This window comes from Sapajus apella, unplaced genomic scaffold (genome assembly GCF_009761245.1).
Source record: "Sapajus apella isolate SASKATOON/1434 unplaced genomic scaffold, GSC_monkey_1.0 scaffold66, whole genome shotgun sequence".
Taxonomy (NCBI): Eukaryota; Metazoa; Chordata; class Mammalia; order Primates; family Cebidae; genus Sapajus; species Sapajus apella.
Window position 1 is genome coordinate 515,458 of NW_022437006.1, and position 23,369 is coordinate 538,826.

A 23,369-nucleotide genomic window follows, 5' to 3' on the forward strand; every position below is an offset into this window, starting at 1 on the left:
AAAAAAAAAAAAAAAAAAAAAAAAAAAAAAAAAAAAAAAAATCTGGCATAATCTCAGAATATCTGGCTGGAAGTAATGGCCCACTCCTGTAATCCCAGCACTTTGAGAGGCTGAGGCAGGCAAATCACTTGAGGTCAGGAATTTGAGACCAGCCTGACCAACATGATGAAACAATGTCTCGCCGGGCACTGTGGCTCACGTCTGTAATCCCAGCTCTTAGGGAGGCAGAGGCAGGAGGACAGCTTGAGCCCAGGAGTTCGAGACCTGCCTGGGCAATATGGTGAGACCCCGTTCTCCACAAAAAGGAAAAAAGCAAAATGACAAAAAACAAACCAAAAAAAATGTCTCAATAAAAGGGAGACTCTGTCTCAAAAAACAGAGAAAATCTCAGAAGATTCTTAGAAATTTCTTACCACTGGTAAAAGAAATTCAGCTGAGTTAAATTTAAAGGCGTTTAATTGAGCAATGAAAAATTTGCAAATAGGGCAACCCCCAGAATCACAGCAGATTCATAGAGAATCCGGCACAGCCACGTGGTGGAAGATTTACAGACAGCAAAAGGAAACTGACGTACAGAAGCAAAAGTGAAGTACAGAAACAACTGGATTGGTTACAGCTTGGCATTTGCCTTATTTGAACATGGTTCGAACAGTTGGCTACATTTGATTGGCCAAAACTCAGTGATTGGCACAGATGTGGGCTATAGCTGGTTTAGTCCTCCACTTGTTACAGTTCATGATGTACAGAAAAACCTTTAGGCCAAACTTAAATATGTGAGAAGGCAGCTTTAGGCTAAACTTGATTTAAACCCACCTTGTCCCAGTTCTGGTTTCCAAATTATCTTTCCTAGCTCAGAAGTATAGTGATTATCCATCACTCTTTCCAGCATTAACGCCATCAAATCTCTTACTCTTCTGTTTCACTTGTGCTATAATAATCCAGATGACAACAGAACTAGCTAAAGAACATACATTAGGTGTCACATCTGACATATAGATTCTGCTATTTGATCTGCTGTGGACATATTTGCTCATCTTTGCTTACCGTTATCCAGCCTCCTTTCTTTGGCAAAACCATCTTAACCTGCACAATGCTGTATTCCAGTCTTGGAGGCAGCTCCTCAACTAAGAATATGACTTTGGCTAAGGCAGACAGTGTCTCCCCACCATCTGCTGTCTCAGAATTGGACTCTGGGGTGGAGTGATCCAAAGATACTAAGGAATATACAGGCAGCTATATCCTAAAGAATCCGTCTATTCATTTTTACTACTGAGGCCTGTGAAATGCTTTGGTTTTGTTCGTTACATATTGGTTCATTGACCTTCCTCTTTGTTTTGGCCCTCTTGTTTCCACATATTTTTCCAATGAAATGCCTTTTATCTTGTGATAAAAGTGATTTTCTGTTGTTTGCAACCACAAAACCCTAACTAGCAGTGGCAGCTTGTATTAGTGACTTAAATTCTGCAAAATCAGGAAAATTATATTTACTTATTTAGATGTCAGGAGGATTAAATGTGAAAACAAATTCAAGGGTCCGGAATGCAATAGCCACAATAAATCCATGCCCTGTAAACTCAGGTGAACCCCCAGAATAGCTTAGCAGTCTTTTTATTTGGTCTAGGCCATCTGCTTCTCCAAATCCCCTCAGCAGGCTTTACAAACATTTACAATTTTCTCCAGGCTGCCCACTCTATCTCTACCTCAATCTCAACAGCCTGTCTGGAATGTTGCAGGAGAATGTCAAGGAGATAGAGATACCATGTTTGCAGAGTCTCAGAAGGCTTTTATGATCTTGTGATTCATGCCAGGGTCATGATTTCTGAAACTCAGTTTGCAAGAACCTACTTTTGAAAAAACACATTAGGACATTGATTAGAATCTCCTTATTAATACCTGCATCCTATAATCAGTGCTTTGCAATACTCAGAGTGGCACAGTGGAGTGAGGTTATAATCAGTGCTGCTGCTGAAATTATTCCTTACAATTTGATAATGTTGGACTTGAAGGTCACATCTGGTTTACATAATAACTTACCATCTTACTGTGGGTTCTGGTATGCCTAAGAAGGCAGTACTCTCCAATCTTTGTTTAAACAACTCTAGGATCAGAATGTTCCTGGTTTGACCTGGTACCAGAGATACTGTCTGAAATTTTGTGTTCTTTTCGGTTAATCATTCAAACATCAAGTTTACATGCAGCTACAGAAAATGTATGTATGTCTTAATTATGAAAGCATTCTCAACATACCAAACTACAAACATACCAGCATAAAGCAACACCAGCCATAAATTTCTGCAATTGCAATATATAATAAACTCTCTCTATAGAAAAAATATATAATCTCAATATAAAATACATTATAAATATATAATAAATAGCACTATGAGATGAAGGAATGTTGATCAACTTGAAAAGATAGTTTTGGGGTATATAGAACCAAAGCCTCTGACCTTTCTCATCGATTTCCTCCTTTATGTATTTTTTCTTTTTACCCTCTTTCTTTCCCTTCCTTCCTCCCTGCCTTTATAAAGCTCCCTAAACAACCTAGGACTAGCATTAAGTTTGTTAGACATGGCATTTTCTCAGTACAAATATTTTAATTTTTCTTTCTGTTTAGAAATTAATTTTATTATATTTATTTTTAAATTTATTTATTTATTTATTTGAGATGGAGTCTCACTCTATTGCCTAGGCTGGAGTGTAGTGGCACAATCTCGGCTCACTGCAACCTCCACCTACTGGATTCAAGCTATTCTCCTGCCTCAGCTTCCCGAGTAATTGGGATTACAGGTGTGAGCCAGGCTTTTTGTATTTTTAGCAGAGATGGGGTTTCACCATGTTGGCCAGGCTGGTCTTGAACTCCTGACCTCAAGTGATCCACCTGCCTTGGGATCCCAAAGTGCTGGGATTGCAGGTGTGAACCACCACACCTAGCCCCTGAAAACTTTTAATGTTTAAAAACTCACGTTTCCAGCAGAACATGGTGGCACACACCTGTAGTCCCAGCTCTTTGGCTGGCTGAGGCTGGTGGATTGCTTGATACCAACCTGGGCAATACAGTGAGACCTTGCTTCTATAGTTGAAAGAAAGAAAAAAAGAAAGAGAAGGAAAAGGAAGGAAGGAAGAAAGGGAGGGAGGGAGAGAAGAAGGAAGAGAAAACTCATGTTTCCTTGGATGAAATTTGTGTTTCTTCTTGTGATCCCTGACCAGTTTTAAACTTTAGAACTGTGGCACTACTAACTGGCTTCTAGGCGACCTCTCCCACTAGATGGGTTTGAAGTACAGAAATGATTTCATCAGTCTTAGAATGGAGGCTTTAGAGATTCAAGCATGTGGAGAAGTTCTGAGTGTTCAACCTCAATGCCAAGCATTTCACTGGTGAAAATAAGGCTCATAGCTTGAATAAGAGGCAACATCTATTCACCTGACATCAGGTTTTGTTCCTGAGGAAGGGTACATATTGATACTGGAATGCTAGGAAGGGAAGAGTGTGGTCCCTTTAAATAATACAGAAGGGGGGAAGGGAAGTGTTGGGTAGAGAAAGGCTCCACCCCCACGGACCTAGGTGAGGACAGACATTTCCTACCCACATGTTGCATTTCCCAAGACCACCCTGGCCTGCCACACCCCCATCCTGGAACTATAAAAGCTGGAGACCCTAGCAGGCAGGCAGACACAAGTGGTTGGACGTTACGAAGAACGCGTTCGTGGAAAGAGGTGCAAGTGGCTGGTCGTCAGGAGGAGCACGCCAGCAGAGGAGCACACCAACAGGTAACAGCACACCCCAGGCCACCAATCGGTAAGCGGGTTGAGGTGGAGTTTGACCAGGGCAGTTGGAGGAGAGCCTGGGCCCCTGAGTGGCCCAACTCCAGGGAAAGACCATCTCCTTTCTGGTTCCCCCATCAGCTGAGAGCTACTTCCACTCACTAAAACTTTGCACTCATTCTCCAAGCCCACATGTGATCCGATTCTTCCCATACACCAAGGCAAGAACCCAGGATACAGAAAGTCCTCTGTCCTTGCAACAGGATAGAGGGTCTAATTGAGCTGGTTAACAAAAGATGGCAAACTAAGAGCACCCTGTAATACATACCCACTGGGGCTTCAGGAGCTGTAAACATTCACCCCTAGACGCTGCCGTGGGGTGGGTCAGAGCCCCACAGTCTGCGGGGCTATATACTGAGCATCAGGACACTGAATAAGTGAGCTGCACCCAGATCGCATGCCCTGCCAGGGGGACAAGGGAACCTTTCCTGTTTCAATATCCACTTGCAAGTGAGAGTTCTGATATGGTATATGCCTGAGCAGGCTGCTGCTGCATGTAGCTTGTGATTGGACATTATGATGTTATTTCGTAATGATAATATTTAGTGCATAATTACTGCATTATATGCAAATGTTGTATTGCATTACAGTTACATCATAGAAATGTGCAAACAACAGCTGCAGAATGTAGAGCCAGTGTCTATCTATGCTAGAGACGCCCTGGGAGACACAGCTCTTAGAACTTGGTTTCATAGGCAGGGCGTGGTGGCTCATGCCTGTAATCCAAGCACTTTGGAGGCCAAGACGGGCGGATCACCTGAGGCCGGGAGATCAAGACCAGCCTGACCAACATGGTGAAACCCTGTCTTTAAAATAAAAAAAATTAAAAAATAAAAAAGAACTTGGTTTCATAACGTTGGCTTAGGAGAAATTTAGGTCTGAAATCTAGAGCATTCCAGGGAGGAGTTGGTCTGGAGCAATTTGTGTAGGAGGGGATTTGATAAGGTTCTGAGTCTTGGAATAGGCACCATGAAGCACCTGAAGAGGTGCTGGCAGACCGGAGTTGATTATGAGGCTAGGTGCAGCTCTTTTATATTTTCTGCATAAACTGATAATTAGGGTGAGCCTTCTGCTTTTATGTTGAGCTAAAAGTATAAATAATGGTTTGGTGGACATATCAGTGACTTCCTCTGCAAAAAAAAAAAGGGAAGCTTTTGCTAGTTACACATTCCATCATGCCTTTGCTCTAGAGATTGGTACAAACAGATGTAACTTATTTTGGAGTTAAAGTTCCCTGTGCAATACTTTTTAAAAATATTTGTTTGCTTAGGCTGGGCACAGAGGCTCATGCCTGTAGTCCCAGAACTTTGGGAGGCCGAGGTGGGCAGATCATGAGGTTAGGAGATCAAGACCATCCTGGCTAACATGGTGAAACCCCATCTCTACTAATACAAAAAATTAGCCAGGCTGGTGGCAGGCACCTGTGGTCCCAGCTGCTCAAGAGACTGAGGCAGGAGAATCACTTGAAGCCAAGAGGCAGACCGGAGTTGATGATGAGGCTGGGTGCAGCTCTTCCTTTTATATTTTCTGCATAAACTGGTAATTAGGATGAGCCTTCTGCTTTTATGTTGAGCTAAAAGTATAAATAATGGTTGCCGTGAGCCAAGATTGTGATACTGCACACAGCCAGGGCGACAGAGCAAGACTCTGTCTCATATATATTTGTTCCTTTACTTATTTGTAGAAGTGAGGTCTCTCTCTTGCCCAGGTTGGTCTGAACTCCTGGCCTGAAGTGATCCTCCCACTTCAGCCTCCAAAAGTATTAGTATTATAGGGATGAGCCACCACATCTGGCCTGGACTACTGTTGATAAAAAATGTTTTTATTCCCAGTCAAAAGCTCCCAGAAGTAATCAATCCCCTTAAATAGAGCCAATATAACTATCAGTTGGGAAACCTGTGGGACTTTCAGACTCTTGAGCAAGGAGTTGGATATAATAATGGAACTAGGCTGGGTGCGGTCACTCACACTTATAATTCCAGCACTTTGGGAGGCCAAGGCGGGTGGATCACCTGAGGTTGGGAGATCGAGACCATCCTGGCTAACACAGTGAAACTTCATCTTTACGAAAAATACAAAAAATTAGCCGGGCATTGTGGCACGTGCCTTGTAATCCCAGCTACTCAGGAGGCTGAGGCAGGTGAATCGCTTGAACGCAGAAGGCAGAGACTGCGGTGAGCCAAGATTGCGTCATTGCATTCCAGCCTGGGGAACAAGAGCGAAACTGCATCTCAAAAAAAAAAAATAATAATAATAATAATGGAATTAAAAAAAGAGAAAATATCTGGGAATTTAGATTTGTAAGTCCTCGGCGTACAGATGGTAGCTAAGGGCAATGACACAGAAAAAGTTAGAAAGGGAGAATGTGTAGAATGAGAAAAAAGAGGCCAGGCGTGGTGGCTCACGCCTGTTATCCAAGCACTTTGGAGGCCAAGGCGGGCGGATGACCTGAGGTCGGGAGTTCAAGACCAGCCTGACCAACATGGTGAAACCCTATCTTTATTAAAAAGCAAACAAACAGGTGAGGACTAAACTATGAAAAATACCAACATTTATAGAGAGCTAAAGGAAGAAGGCCAGCAGCGGATAAAAGCCAGGGAAGACTATTGTCACACTAGTCGAGGCAAAAGAGTCAAGGAAAGCAAGATGCTATTGAGTGAAACCTCAGAATATAGTTACAGAGTATCCAGAACCAAGATGGGGAAGAACTAATCAAGAGGAAGTAGTCAAACGGTAAGAGCAAGTGGGTAATAAATGCAGCAAAGCTCCTGAAGAGATGGGAGAAGATCATAAAGAATACAAGGGAAGTCTGGTAGTCAGCCTCCAAGATAGCCCCCAGTCATCCTTTCTCCTGGTAGTCATGCCCTTTTGTCAACCCCTCTCACAATGGTCTGAGTGAGTGACTGATTAAAGATGGCAGAAATGACATTGTGTCATTTCAGAGGTTAGGTTATAAAATCTACTGTGGCTTCTGTCTTGGTGACATTCACTCGCTTTCTCTCTCGTCCCTGATTATTTGCTCTGGGGGAAGCCAGCTGCTATCTGTGGAGAAACAGATATGGCGAGGAAGTAAGGCTTCATGCCAACAACCATGTGAGGGAGGTTGGAAGGGAATCCCCCAGCTCAGTTAAGGCTTCAGAGGTTGGCAGCCCTGGCTGACATCTGATTGTAACCATCAGGAGAGACACTCTGAACCAGAACCACTCCGCCATGTTGCTCCCAGATTCCTCGCATCCAAAACGGTGTGCGATAACAGACTTTTTTTTGTTTTTTGTTTTTGTTTTTGTTTTGACACAGAGTCTGGCTCTGTCACCCAACCTGGAGTGAAGAGGCATGATCCTGGTTCACTGTTCACCTCCTGGGTTCAAGCAATTCTCCTGCCTCAGCCTCCTGAGTAGATGGGATTACAGGTGTGTGCCACTGTGGCTGGCTAATTTTTTTTGTAATTTTTAGTAGAGACGGGGTTTCATCATCTTGGCCAGACTGGTCTTGAACTCCTGACCTCATGATCAACCTACCTCAGCCTCCCAAAGTGCTGGGATTACAGGTGTGAGCCACTGTGCCTGGCTGATGTTTGTTGTGTTAAGCCATGAAGTCTGGGTAATTTGTTATATAGAAATAGATAATACAGGAGGGATTGGCTTTGAACAGGAAGGTAGACTGCTTCCTCTAAGAAGTTACCATTTATGGTCATTTTTGTAAAATCTTGTTCTTCAAGTTTACCCTTTATTGCTTAGGTTTGGTATCTTAAAACATTTCAATTTTAAGTTATGACTAGACCAAAGCCATTTTTATTGCTCATCAAAAAAATATTTTAGGCTGGATGTAGTGGCTCACGTCTAAAATCCAAGCACTTAGGGAGACTGAAATGGAAGGATTGCTTGAGGCCAGGAGTTCAAGACCAGCCTGGGTAACATAGTGAAACTCCCTCTCTCCAAATATATATATATTTATTTAAATATATATCTTTAAATAAATATGTTTATATGAATGTGTATATTTATTTATAAATATATATATATATATAAAGTTAGAATTTCCTACTTTTTGTAGTATCCTACTCACATTTGGCTATAATACCTCTTTTCTTAGCTCATATCCATTTAATCATTCATTTGATAAATATTTATTGTATGTGACATTAGTATTAACTTATAGAAAGCAATGTTGCTTTTAAAGTGATTGGTAGGGTAATAAATGAGCTATTTGCTAGTATATCCAAGTTATCTAGTAATAAGAGTTTACTGAACAAAGAAGTATGGGTAATAATAGCATAAAAGTATAAACAAATACCCAAACGGTATATTGACAGAATAAAATGACATATACAAAAAACCCAAGCATGTGTGAAGAACAGTGTGAGATTGTATCCAACCAAAATTATATTCAAAGTAAAAATCATATTTGCATGACGAACTGTAGAGCATAAGTTAAAACAAATGAATACCGCTGATCACAGAACAATGAGAAATTCCTGCAGCAAGTGGCATAACTGCCAAACGGGATAACATCAAAGAAGTATGAAGGGAAAACTAATTTTGAGGCTGTAACCATGTGGAACTGAAGCTGATTCTTCAAGTTCTGCCTCTACGGGAATTGTGTTCCTATAATTTAACCATTTATAAGATTTTCACACAGAAAAAATTACTATACTGTTGGATGTGAACTAAGACATCAAATTCATAAAATTTTCTGTTATTTTCATTATTTATCTCAGACCTTTACTCTTATATTGTTTTGAGGAAGGACTTGTGTACAAATCATGGTACAAAGTTTAAAATACCAAATGCACTTTAAGGAAATTAGAGTTGTTAGCTACCTTCTGTTATCCTTTGTTGTATTTTGGGTTTCACTGGGTGCTGGAGCTGCTATACCACAGTGATAGTCTGGGGCTTGGCCAGGTCATGGGGCTGGGCAAAGGTGGTGAGGAAATGAACAGATCCAGCTGTCAGCATAGCAAGGAGATCCAATCCTGCGGGCCAGGCACAGCCCTAATGGTTTTTAATTCATCATCTGTGGGAAAAATTATGCTACTTGAAAGACCTTGACTTCAATTCTGGCTTTACCATTTGATAACTCTGTGGTGACACTGAGCAAGAGACTTTACCTCTGTGAGCCTCAATGTCTTCTCCACAAAATAGAGCTGAAAAAAATCTCTTATAATTACATCTTGTTTTTCTTCTTAAAAGTCAAATGAGCCTGGTATCAAATATGTATGAAGCCATTTTAAAAAACTTTAAAGTCCTATAAACAATTTTTTTTTTTTTTTTTTTTTTTAAGACACAGTCTCACTCTGTCACCCAGGCTGGAGTGCAGTGGTACGATCTTGGCTCACTGCAGCCTCCGCCTCTGAGGTTCAAGTGATTCTCATGTCTCAGCCTCCTGAGTAGCTGGGTTCACATGTGCCACCACACCCAGCTAATTTTTGTATTTTAGTAGAGATGGGGTCTTACCATGTTGGCCCGGCTGGTCTCCAACTCCTGATCTCAGATGATCCACCCACCTCGGCCTCTCAAAGTGCTGGGATTACAGGTGTAATCCGCCACACTCAGCCTTAAACAGAATAATACTGTTATCATTCCTTTTTGCTTGAATCTTTATGATCTTGGAAAAAGTTCAGGTAGGCTTTAAGCTGTGAACACAACTTGGGAAGGGCTATAGCTAATTCTTAAAAAAAAAAAAAAAAAAAAAACACATCTTTTCTGAAAATCATTAAAACAATTGAAGTTAGGTTTTAAATAAAAACAAACCCCTAAGCAAATATATATCACTAGACAACATTAGATCTTTATCTCCATGAGATTACAAGGGCTTTCCATCTAACACACAAGAAAAGGACCAATTTCTCTAGCACCAAAAAGCCAAGCCTATTAGCACTTACTATCGTAAACGGTTACCACAAAAACAAAATAATGCAGGTTGAATTTATGGCTTATGTAAAAGTCAAGCCTCTAGGGTCTTTAAAAGTATTTTTTCTACTTTCAAATATAAGACATTCGTTGTATAAATTTTGGAAACTTAATACAAGTATAAAGAACAAAATTACTGACAATCACATTGCTCATAGATAACATTTTGTTAATGTTTTTGCATAGTTTTTTTTTTTTCCAATTTTTGTCTTCTTCTTGTCTGCTTTTTTTCCCACGTATTTTTTATTATGAACAGTACCATAACATTACATGAGTTCTTTTTCTTTCTTTTTTTTTTTTTTTTTTTTTTGAGATGGCGTCTCATTCTGTCACCCAGGCTGGAGTGCAGTGGTACAGTCTCTGCTCACTGCAGCCTCTGCCTCCCAGGTTCAAGTGATTCTCCTGCCTCAGCCTCCCCAGTAGCTAGATTACAGGTGCCTGCCACCATGCCTAGCTAATTTTTGTATTTTTAGTAGAGAGAGAGTTTCGCCATATTGGTCAGGCTGGTCCCAAACTCTTGACCTCAAGTGATCCATATGCCTTGGCCTCCCAAAGTGCTTGAGCCACCATGCCCAGCCAGCATTACATAAGCTTTCAAAACATGATTTTTACAATGATATTCTAAAAAGATTATTTTTTAATCTGAAATTATTTCTAAGGTAAATATTTTTCTTCCAGGTATTTTCCTAAGGACTCAAGTTCAAAACCTTACATTACTCTGGTCTCCCTTTCTTTTTTTTTTCTTATGAGAAATCAAGTCTGAATTGATTTGATTCAGAACCAAACCTGAATCTGATCACTAAATTCTATTAATTCTTCTCTTTCTATGTCTGTCCACATGGCTCTGGGCCAGGCCCCTGTTTCCTCAGCTCAGATTATTGAAGTCCTTTTCTGACTTATTTATTTCACTGTAGTCTCTTTTCTCTGTGGTATCTATTTTACATATCTCTTTGCGTCATGACCCTGCTCAAAAGTACTGACTGCCTCCACCTTATATAGCAGAGGTCCCAAACTTGAGCTCCAAGGCTGAACATAGTCTACAAATTGCCAGGCGCGGTGGCTCATGCCTGTAATCCTAGCACTTTGGGAGGCCGCGGTGGGTGGATCACCGGAGGTCAGGAGTTCAAGACCAGCCTGGCCATCTTGGTGAAACCCCATCTTAAAAAAAATAGTCTACAAATGTGTTTTATTACAATTCCACAATGCTCTGACCATTATTTTTAAATTTGCTGGAATCCTTTCAGTGGTCCATATGTTTCACTGATCTGTGTTACCTGCCTGGCCTCTAGGCTTCCAGGTATGGCTGAGTAGACTTTGCATTTTAAAACTCCAGAGGGCACTGTGCACATAACATCTAAAGTTGTGTAGTGCACAACCTATACAATCCACACAACTCTAGTTGGTGGCCCTACAGAAACCTATGGACGTTTAGTGTAAACTCTAGTCTGTAAAACTACTATCATGTCTAGCCCTGCCCACCTTATTGATTAACCATCCAGTACCATAGTCTGGAAAAGGCTGACATTCCTAAAAGCTTTGCACTCTAAGATAAGCCATGATGAGAACCAGAAATATTTGGAAAGCCTTGAATTCTAAGATAACCCATAAAGTTATTATTTAGGCAAAAGACTGAAACTTTTCGTTTTTCTTTTATCAAAACCACCCCAAAGTTATCCAATCAGAATAACAATCAGCTATCTCCTGACCTTTTGGGGTTTTTTGTTTGTTTTTGTTTTTTTGGTTTTTTGGAGTCAAGGTCTTATGCCCAGGCTGGAGTGCAATGCTGCAATTTTGGCTCACTGCAGCCTCCACCTCCGGGGTTCAAGTGATTCTCCTGCCTCAGCCTCCCAAATAGCTGAGATTACAGGTGCCCACCACCACACCCAGCTAACTTTTGTATTTTTAGTAGAGACAGGGTTCCACCATATTGGCCAGGCTGGTCTTGAACTCGTGACATCAAATTATCCACCCGCCTCAGCCTCCCAAAGTGCTAGGATTATAGGCGTGAGCCACTAGGCCTGGCCACAAAGTGTCTCTTTTGTCAGGTGAGTTTTTAAGTATTAGAAATATGCCATGAAGTGAGCTGGGCTTGGTGGCTCAGCCTGTAATCCTAGCACTTTGGGAGGCTGAGGTGGGTGGATCACTTAAGGTCAGGAGTTCGAGACCAGCCTGGCCAACATGGTGAAACCCCATCTCTACTAAAAATACAAAAATTAGCTGAGCGTGGTGATGCACGCCTGTAATCCCAGCTACTTGGGAGGCTGAGGCAGGAGAATCACTTCAACCCAGGAGGCAGATGTTGCAATGAGCCCACATTGCACCACTGCATTGTAGCCTGGACAACAGACAGAATAAGACTTTGTCTCCCAAAATAAATAAATAAAAAATGAAGAAAAACTATTGGATTGGTCATTGACACTTTCCACATCTAAAGAAATTTATCTTGTTTTCAAAAAGGCAAAAAAAGGAGAGTTTCCTCCCCCAGGTTAAAATACAGTAAAATCTCTGAGTAATTCATAACAAATAAAGCACCTTCACACTACCATAAATCTCCACGTGGTGTTCCAATCTGTTGAGTGACTGAATGCAATGACAGCTTTGGCAGTCCCCTTCCTTCATAAACTCTGTGCAGTCCCTCTACCTCACCCCAGATGCCTTTTGGAGTTTTCATTCTTTATTATAAAAAATAGTTTCTCAAACTTTTATATGCGGTGTAAAGAAAATCTATACCCTTACTACTACACTAGGGGCACAGGGTGGGGAAGAGACTCAGAGAATACTGGCCGGGCGCGTTGGCTCACGCCTGTAATCCCAGCACTTTGGGAGGCTGAGGCGGGTGGGTCACAAGGTCAAGAGATCGAGACCATCCTGGCCAACATGGTGAAACCCTGTCTCTTCTAAAAATACAAAAATAAGCTGTGCATGGTGTTGCAAACCTGTAGCCTGAGCTACTTGGGAGGCTGAGGCAGAAAAATCCACTTGAACCCCAGGAGGTAGAGGTTGCAGTGAGCCAAGATCACACCACTGCACTCCAGCCTGATGACAGCGAAACTCCATCTCAAATAATAAGAGCTACTGTTTGCTGAACACCTATGTAACTCAGTACATTCCATCCTGAGAAACCACCCTTATAAACTGTTATCCTCATTTTACAGATGAGGAAAAGGAGGCAGAAGAGTCAACTAATCTAAGAGACCTTGAAGTCCTAGCATTTTCCTCGTGGACCATTTTCCCCTGCAGGTCCCCTTTGCCTGCAGTTCTTCCTTCCACCTCTTCCTGTGCAGGATCTTAGCCCCTAACTGTTCCTCCCATCCAGGGTGATAAATCCAACCTGCCCAAACAGTGGCTGCTCATCTGCAACAATGATTCCTCTCTCGTTCTTTTATTTTTTTTCTTTTTAATTTTTAATGACCAAAACAAAGCATCTAAAAGCTCAGCTTCTAGAAGAACCACTTGTTCTTGCCTATCTGGTATAGCTCTTCAAACTTGACCTCGGCCTCCTGCCAGGCCTTGGGTTTAAGAGCAGGATCTCTGAAGACATTCTTATTGCCGACAGTTCTGTCCAAGGGGATATCCACAGAGTACCTTGTGGGCATCAGATGATTGTAGTTATAAACTTTCAGAAAAAACTTGATCTTTGACCTCTTGGCAATCTTCTTCTTGCCCATGGCAGCTGTCACTTTGCGGGGATTGTGGTCAATTCCAGCCACCAGAGCATGGGTGTAGGGGTGATCTGAGGTGCCATCATCAATGTTTTTCGCGATGATGGCTTTGCGTCCAGAGTAGCATCCAGCCAGAACAAGCACCACCTTCCCCAGTTTCATGAACTTGCCCGTTTTGGCAGCAGCTACTCGGGCCTACAACAAAAAGGACTCCACCCTCTTTCAAGAATCTCTTTGACCAACTCTTCCCCAAACTGGCAGGATTCTGGCTGACAGTCCCTTCTCCCACTCCAGCTAAAGTTTGATAAAAATTCTTGCCATTTCCTCCCCCAAGACAGGCCATTTTTTAGCTCCTTCTCAGGCCTGACTTTTTTTTTTTTTTTTTTTTAGATTGAGTCTTCCTCTCTCGCCCAGGCTGGAGTGCAGTGGCTCTATCTCTGCTTATTGCAACCTCTGCCTCCTGGGTTTAAGCGATTCTCCTGCCTCAGCCTTCCGAGTAGCTGGGACTACAGGTGTGTACCACCACGCCTCACTAATTTTTTGTATTTTTAGTAGAGATGGGGTTTCACCATGTTAGCCAGGATGGTCTCTATCTTCTGAGCTCATGATCCACCTGCCTTGGCCTCCCAAAGTACTGGGATTACACGTGTGAGCCACCAAGCCCGGCCAGGCCTGACATTTTGAATAGTCTATACTAACAGTGCTCTGACTGATTTTTTTTTTTCCCCACATTAATTTCCCCAAAGCCACACACCTTCACACAGTGAAGAGATTCATAGCCTGATCTCTTCACTGCTGTACTGTACTGGTAGTTTGCAACTTAAATGTCACTGGTTGAATTGTTTGTTTGCAATTGAAAACATCCTTTCTCATAGAAGTGATTGCATGGTCTGAAGCCAGTCTTTTCCGTTTTTATAATCATCCTGAAGCTGCCATAACTGGAGGAAACAAGGCAGTAATGAAATAAAAGATTGGATTTGAGTGAATGAAAGAAACCATTTTGGTAGAGTGACCATATTGAAGCAGGAGCAGCTGCAAACAAAACTCTCCAACACTGAACAGGGAGGTAGTGATTTATTCGGCCAGGGGCTGTGACAGGTGAAAATACCTTAACAGGAGCTCCTCGACAAAGAAAATCCTTGCCCTTTTAAAGGCTTACAATTCTAGAAATTACATGTGAAAAGGTCTTGATTCATGAAGTAGGTGGGGATTTGATCCTGTTTATGCAAAAACAATGCCTTCTAGAAAGATTTCTCCACACCATGCCTGCGATCTACAGGAGTGTAATTAAGTGTGGCACCCGGTCTGCCAGCCTTGACTTCTATTGAAATGCAATGTAGAAGTCTAGGGGAAAGGAGTCTCAGAAGCTTAAGAAGATTAAGGGTCTCCTTCCTCAATATAATTTACTATCCAACTAGGATACTCTGGAGAGTGAAGAGGTGCTATTAATAATTGCACCAGGAAGGCCAGGCACGGTGACTTACACCTGTAATCCCAACATTTTGGGAGGCTGAGGCAGGAGAATAGCTTGAAACTGGAAGGTAGAGGTTGCAGTGAGCTGAGATCGAGCCACTGCACTCCAGCCTGGGCAACAAGAGCAAAACTCCATCACAAAAAAAAAAAAAAAAAAAAAAAAAAAGACACCAGGACAATAGGCATAATCAGAGGCTATCCTGGACACATCAGGACATACATTCACTCTAGGTTTAGGTCACAGCAGAATGGTTTTGAGCAATTCACCCTAACCTCCTTGAGCCTCAATTTCTTTATTTTTTTCTTTTTTCTTTTTTTGAGACAGGGTTTTATTCTGTGACTCACACTAGTGTGCAGTGGTGTGATCTGGGCTTGCTGCAGCCTCAGACTCCTGAGCCCAAGCAATCCTCCTGTGTGGGGGTTCACTCAGGGTAGTGGCCAAAAATATCACAGGAAAAATATTAGAGATAGCTTTAGGGAATAGTCACAAACCTTTTTGGAAGGCCAAAGGTTTACATAGCTTGTAATGACTGAATGTGTTGAAGGCCACCGGCTCTTACCCTAAGGCATTAGGACAGTAAAGTAAATATTAGAAATTGTAAAAGAAGTTTATCCAGATAAGTCTGTTTACCCCCACCTCCACTAGCAAAAACCTTTTCTTAACTGCCTTCTACTCAGGGGGTCGGCAGAAGTTAATTACCTTCTACTGGTGTTTATCCAAAGACCCTTGCCCTTTGGTATACTAAATAAACGCCTGGAGTAGGGGCTGCTAGAGGCTGGCATTCTTTTTTGCTGAGTTGTGCTCAAGCCTAGCAGCCTTAGGCGACACTGAGAGATAGACAGATGAGGCTGTGTGTATGGAGGGTTGGCAGTGTACGAAAGGAACTGTGATATGGATCTGGGAGTTCATATAGGAAAGAGACAAACATTCCCCTCCTCCTCAAAGGGGAGAGAAAAAGCTTTGCTCCCTAAGGTAAACCAATTTTCCTTAGGAACAAAAGGGAAAGGATTTTGTAAATTCTTACCTTTTGGAATGTAAATATCTATCTCAGCTGGGAAGATAAAACCAGCCTCTTTGAGGGTTTTCTCCACTTTTGTTATACAAACTCATGGAGAGATAGTCCTCTACATTCTTTTGGAGGTCTTTTTAGGGAGGAGGGGAAGTTCCCTATCCTGGAATGTAAGGCTCTGACTCCAGGTAGGATAAGAGAAGTTTTGGCCAGGCGCGGTGGCTCAGGCCTTTGTAATCCTAGCACTTTGGGAGGCTGAGGTGGGTGGATCACCTGAGGTCAGGAGTTCAAGACCAGCCTGGCCATCATGGTGGAACCCCATTTAAAAAAAAAAAAAAAAAAAAAGGGAAGTTTTATTATCCTTTAAGTGGAAGCCAATGGCTCTATAATGAAGGTTGTAGAGAACAAATATTTATGCGGAAATGAGAGCAAGCATTCTCATTTTCATGTAGATCAATATCTGTGGTTCAAGAGGCTGAGGTTTTGCAGGAACACTAAGTAATACAGGGAAAATGTATTTCCCACAGACTACAGTGCAAAACTTCAGAATAGATAAGATTTGTCTTCAGTTACACATGGACATCCCTTCTGCCTCCTTCCCTCCCATTGAGAGCATCTTTTCTTTGACCTTTGGTCCTCTCATGGGACTCTACCCTGTCACTTCTATTTTGGAGTATGGACCCGCCTTCCCAAAAGACTCTGTTACAATATTGCTTTTCCCAAATTTTAAATCCCATACTTTTGGAGTAGCTCATCTCAGCTGGTTGTTAGAAGGAAAGCAAATGAAGTCAAAATTAGTAATCAACGAAGTATTAGCTTTTATTATTGCAGGAGATTTTTTTTAAGAGTACCAATACTTGTCACGTGGGTGGGGAGATACTGTAAAAATAAAGTGAAGTGAACAAAAAGGTTTGTGAAAGCATACTTGTAAGTCATGAAATACCATATAAATGAAAGTAGATGTGTGTAATAATTCTAAATCAAAAATAAAATTATAAGCACCCCCCACCTCTACCTCCCCCATCCCCACCCCCACCCCTCCAAACATCTGAATGGACTTTCTCCTGGCCAGGGCACTTTTAAAATTTAACCTGAAAGACTGGTTCAGGCCATGATGGAAAGTGAGGGTCAAACATGCCTTATGATACCTCTCCGGCATTAACATCGACACAGATTTAAGTCTGATAAGAAACACTGTACAGCCTATTGTCTCTGAAGCCCACTATCTGAAGGCCTCCTCTGCAAATCAGAACTTTGGTCTCCATAATCTGTCATCTTATTTCCTTTCTATCCATCCCAGGTCTTTAGATAACCAATTGTCAACCAGAAAATGTTTAAATCTACCTACAGCCTGGCAGCCTCTCCTCTAACCCCCTTCCTGTTGTCTCGCCTTTCTGAACTGAACCAATTTGTTTCCTAAATATTTTTGATGGAAGTCTCATTTCTCCCTAACATGTATAAAACAAAGCTGCCCCTCAATCACCTTGGGCACATGTTCTCAGGATTTCCTGAGGGTTATGTCATGGACCATGATCACTCATATTTGGCTCAGAATAAATCTCTTCATGGCCGGGCGCGGTGGCTCAAGCCTGTAATCCCAGCACTTTGGGAGGCCAAAGGGGGTGGATCACGAGGTCAAGAGATCGAGACCATCCTGGTCAACACGGTGAAACCCCGTCTCTACTAAAAATACAAAAAATTAGCTGGGCATGGTGGTACCTGCCTGTAATCCCAGCTACTCAGGAGGCTGAGGCAGGAGAATTGCCTGAACCCAGGAGGCAGAGGTTGCGGTGAGCCGAGATCGCGCCATTGCACTCCAGCCTGGGTAACATGAGTGAAACCCCGTCAAAAAAAAAAAAAAAAAACAATAAATCTCTTCAAATATTTTACAGAGTTTGAGTCTTTTCATCGACATAATTACTCAGTGAGTCCTGGGAAGGAGAAGACACTTATGACAATGGATTTTAATACGTATTATGTTGACTTTTTACGTATAAAGCGACTTCCTGCGCTTTAGTGCATAGGTCTTCATTTTCCTGTCTCTGTTTCATGGCCACAAGGTAGCTGCTGTACCCACAGACTAACATTTACATTCCTGGCAGAAAGAGGAATATAAAGTAAAGGATGAAGAAGGCAAAAAAGCTTTCTTTTATTTTTTATTCTGAAAAGGACACTACCCCTAGAGACCGCCACCTTCATCTTATTGCTAAGAGCAGCGTCCCATGACCAGTCCAAGTGCAAACAAGGATGGAAAGATGAGTTTTTAAATTGAACACATGGCTATTTCAAACAAAAGCAGGGCTCTATTATGAAAAATGGTGTGTGTGTGGGTGTGTGTGTGTGTGTAAAGGGGGATATTTTTTAAATAGGCAACTAACAGTGTTAGCTCCATCCAGCAATTTTACCTCCAGGAATTTATCCTATAGTAATATTTGAGGACTCAGCACTGATTTTTTTTATCTTGCCCAAATTCTTATCTAAAGGGTCTGGGGAGTCATGTCCTACAAACCTTCAATTCTCATCAGAGGGGTTTTATTTAACCCTGTATATTGTGACTTACTTTCCAATCTGACTCTGGCATAACAAGGAATAAAATCAAAATATTTTACCCCAAAACATGTTTCTTTGCCATATCTTGAATTGGCCCTGCAAAGCCATCCCTTATGGGAAAAATTCACATTCTATAGAGAATCCCTTTGCCCCTTAGTTTTCCTTCCTTTCCAGATCCAGGAGATAATCAGCTAAGAGCCAGATACCCATTTATGTCCAGTAAGAAACATTTTACAACCTCCTGTCTCTGAAGTCTGCTATTTGAGAGCTTCCACTGCACAATAAAACTCCATCTCCACAGTCCTTTATCTTAACCTGAACATTTTCTTTCCATTGATCCCAGGTCTTGAGATAAACTCAACCAACTGTCAACCAGAAAGTGTTTAAATTGACCTATTGCCTGGAAGCCCCTGCTTTGAATTGTCCTGCCTTTCTGAACCAAACCAATGTATTTCTTAAATGTATTTGATTGACATCTCATGCCTCCCTAAAATGTATAAAACCAAGCTGCACCCAGACCACCTTGGGCACATGGTCTCAGGACCTCCTGAGGGCTGTGTCAAGGGCCATGGTGAGTCATATTTGGCTTCGAATAAATCTCTTCAAATGTTTTACAGTTTCAGTCTTTTCATCAAGATACTTGTTAGGCACATCACTCATGTAAAGAGACCACCAGGCAGACTTTGTGTGGGCAACCAGGCCGTTTTATTTCATGCTTGGGTGCAAGTAGGCCAAGTCCGAGAAAGAAGTTAGGCAAGGGAAGTAGGAAGGAGGTCTGGTTAAATAGGTTGGGGCAAATGGTCCGTTAAAGGTGGTAATCTGTTTTAGCAATGGGAAGGGCGTCATGGGATTCGTGGTCACAAGGGTAGGGGTTATCCATTGCAAACACACATGGTCATAATGGTGGGGATTATCAGTTGCAAGTAGAAGGGAGGGTGCGGCAAATTATAGAGTTACAGGGATGGGTGTCCTGAGAAACCCAATGTCCAGGGGGGGAGTTTTCGCTAGGCTGAGCAGGAGCAATGGTTGTAGATTGCAGGGGGAGAACAATCAGTTGAGGCAGAAACATGTTGTTTCACTTCTCTTTGTGGCCATCTGGTTAATTCAGACCTTCTGGCTTCTGGGGACCATCCAGAGGTGCACGTGCGGGTCACCAAGGCTATGATGGCCAGGCTCGGACTCGGAGGCCTGACAATATTCATGGTGGCAGAACCTGCTGGTGTCCCCACCTCAATCCCTGGATATCCTTGCTACCATTTTGTTGTGCCCATTCCCCTAGGAGCTGCGGGTGCTGCTGGTAATGGTTTGTACCTATACAACCCTGGGGAATTGGACTTGGATGATTAGAGCCACTTGGATGTGAGTTTCATGGGAGTTGTGTGCTGCTTTAGCCAGTGACTGTCTGTGGTGGGGTACTAATGTTCTGATCCCTTGCCTAAGGGCGGACTGATTCTGCTTGCAGTTCATGCTTCAGTGCTTCCTGTAGGAACAGGCTGAGTCTACACTTTTCCTGAAAACATTCTTGTTTTCCTTCTTCCCCTCCTCTGGCCTGCTTCCCTCCCTCACCCTCTTAAATTTCTACCTAGACTACTTTCCTAATAAATCACTTGCCTACAAAGTTCCATCAGTCTCAGCTTCTAGGGAAACAGACTGAAGACACTCACACATGCACAAAATGATACATACAAGATTATCCAGTGCTTCATTATTCGTAATAGGAAAAGACTGTTAACAAGCAAATATTCATCACTAGGCTACCAGTTAAATAAAGTACAACTTCCCCAGGAAAAAAACTAGAGGTTCAGAAACAGGGTGAAAAGTAAACTTTAACTGCACTTTTAGTGCTTTCTGATTTTTTTTTTTTTTTTTTTGAGACAGAGTCTTGCTCTGTTGCCCAGGCTGGAGTGCAGTGGTACTATCTCAGCTCACTGCAACCTCCATTTCCTGCGTTCAAGTGATTCTCATGCCTCAGCTTCCTGAGTAGCTAGGATTATAGGTGTGTGTCACTACACCCGGCTAATTTTTATATTTTTAGTAGAGATAGGGTTTCACCATGTTGGCCAGGCTAGTCTCGACCTCCTGACTTCAGGTGATCCTCCCACCTTGGTCCCCCAAAGTGTTGGGATTACAAGTGTGAGCCACTGTGCCCAGCCTCTTTCTGAATTTTGACCATTTGGATGTATTGCATATTAAAAATAATAATAATAATGTTAATTAAGGCTGGGCACAGTGGCTTACACCTGAGGCTGAAGAAGGTGGATCACTTACGCCCAGGAGTTTGAGACCAGACTGGGAAACATGGTGAAACCCCATCTCTACAAAAAGGAAAAAAATTATCTGGGTTTCTGCCAATCATATTTATAGAAAAAAAAAAAAAACCCGGGCATGGTTGTGCACGCCTGTATTCCCAGCTACTTGGGTGGCTGAGGTGGGAGGATCACTTGAGCCTGGGAGGTTGAGCCTGCAGTGAGATATGATTGCACTCCAGCCTAGGTGACAGTGAGATCCTGTTTCCAAAAAATTAATTAATAAAAAAATCCACTAAACAAGTAAATTTAATACTTAAGTGAAAACCTTAAATGTAAGTACCTAAACACTCTATTAAATGATGTGAAACCAAAGGCCCCTAATGCTATGACCAAAGTCTGAAGCTCTCTATGAGACGCCAGACACTCAATAGTGCACTTTTTCTGAAAATATATAAGATGTACTTAGTCAGAATTATGATGTAATAATTCATTGGTAATGTGGGGAACTCATTAAGTGTCTCAAAGTTTTGCTTTTTTTTCTTTTGAGATGGAGTTTCACTCTTGTTGCCCAGGCTGGAGTGCAGTGGCGCAATCTTAACTCACTGCAACCTCTGCCTTCTAGTTTCAGCCGATTCTGCTGCCTCAGCCTCCCAAGTAGCTGGGATTACAGACGCGTGCCACCACACCTGGCTAATTTTTGTATTTTTGGCAGAGACGGGGTTTCACCATGTTGGCCATGCTGGTCTCAAACTCCTGACCTCATGATCTGCCCACCTGGGCCTCCCAAAATGCTGGGATTACAGGTGTGACCCACAGCACCTGGCCTCAAAATTTTGCTTTTTAAAAATGACTAGAAAATAGTAATAACAAAACTATTATGTATGGAGGGATGAGTCTCTGGCCTTTCTTCCCTTTTATGTCTACATTTCTCAGTCATCTACACTCCCTGTCACCTTGTACTTATTCCTCTGACACTGCAGACTAGCTTCATCCTCTCCCACAGAATGACTCTTCCCAAGGTAATTAATGACCCCTTTGTCTCTCCATTCAGTGGTTGCTTTTCTATCCTCATCTTCCTTAACTGTCAGCAGCATTATGTGGCATGATGCTCTCCTGGTGTTTTGCCTGCATCTCTGCTCCTTTCCCCTTAGTATCCTTTGTCAGTTCATGCCCTTCTGCCATGAGGTTATTTGGTTTTTTTCTTGCTGATTTGAGTTACCTGTAGATTCTCAATACGAGTCTTTTGTTGGATGCATAGTTTGGGAATATTTTCTCCCACTCTATGGGTTGTCTGCTTACTCTGCTAATTATTTCTTTTGTTGTGTAGAGCTTTTTTGTTTAATTAGGTCCCATCTATTTACTTTTGTTTTTGTTACATTTGCTTTTGGGTTCTTGGTCATGAACTCTTTGGCTAAGCCAATGTCTAGAAGAGTTTTTCCAATGTTATCTTCTAGCGTTTTTATGGTTTCAGGTCTTAGATTTAAGTCTTTAATCCATCTTGAGTTGATTTTTGTGTAAGGTGAGAGATGAGGATTCAGTTTCATTCTTCTACATGTGGCTTGCCAATTATATCAGCACTATTTGTTGAATAGGGTGTCCTTTCCCTGCTTTATGTTTTTGTTTGCTTTGTTGAAGATCAATTGGCTGTAAGTATTTGGCTTTATTTCTGGGTTCTCCATTCTGTTCCATTGGTCTTATGTTCCTATCTTCATACCAGTGCCATGCTGCTTTGGTAACCAAAGCCTTGTAGTATAGTAATGTGATCCCTCCAGATTTATTCTTCTTATATAGTATTGCTTCAGTTATGCAGGCACTTTTTTGGTTCTATATGAATTTTAGGATTTTTTTTTCTAGTTCTGTGAAGAGTGATGATGGTATTTTGATGGGAATTTCATTGAATCTGTAGATTGCTTTGGGCCGTATTTTCATTTTCACAATATTGATTCTACTCATCCATGACCATGGGATGTGTTTCTGTTTGTTTGTGTCATCTGTGATTTCTTTCAGCAGTGTTTTGTAGTTTTCCTTGCAGAGGCCTTTCACCTGCTTTGGTAAGTATATTCCTGTGTGTGTGTGTGTGTGTGTGTGTGTGTGTGTGTGTGTGTGTGTGTGTGTGTGTTTCAGCAACATTTTAAAAAGTATTGAGTTCCTGATTTGATTCTCAGCTTAGTTGCTGTTGGTGTATAGCAGTGCTACTGATTTGTGTACAGTGATTTTGTATTCTGAAACTTTACTGAACAGGGACAGTTTGACTTCCTCTTTACTGATTTGCATGCCCCTTTTTTCTTTCTCTCATCTGATTGCTCTGGCTAGGACGTCCAGTACTATGTTGAATAGAAGTAATAAAAGTGGGCATCCTTGTTTTGTTCCAGTTCTCAGGGGGAATGCTTTCAACTTTTCCCCATTCAGTATACTGCTGCCTCTGGTCAACATTTCCTTTCACAAAAGATTTCTCTGTAGGATGTGATGCTGTTTGATAGCATTTTACTCATAGTAGAACTTCCTTCAAAATTGGAATAAATCCTTTTAAAGCTGCTTTATCAAATAAATTTATGGATTATTCTAAATCCTTGATTGTCATTTCAGCAATGTACACAGCATTTTCACCAGGAATAGATTCCCTCTCAAAAAACCACTTTCTTTGCTCATCCATAAAAAGCAATTCTCCATCCATTAATATTTTTTTATCAT

General features: G+C 41.8%; 1 pseudogene; it reads right to left on the reverse strand.

Moving 5' to 3' along the window:
• Positions 1 to 13,174: 13,174 nt before the first annotated feature.
• LOC116530413 lies at positions 13,175 to 13,558 on the reverse strand (annotated as a pseudogene).
• Between the last annotated feature and the right edge of the window lie 9,811 nt (positions 13,559 to 23,369).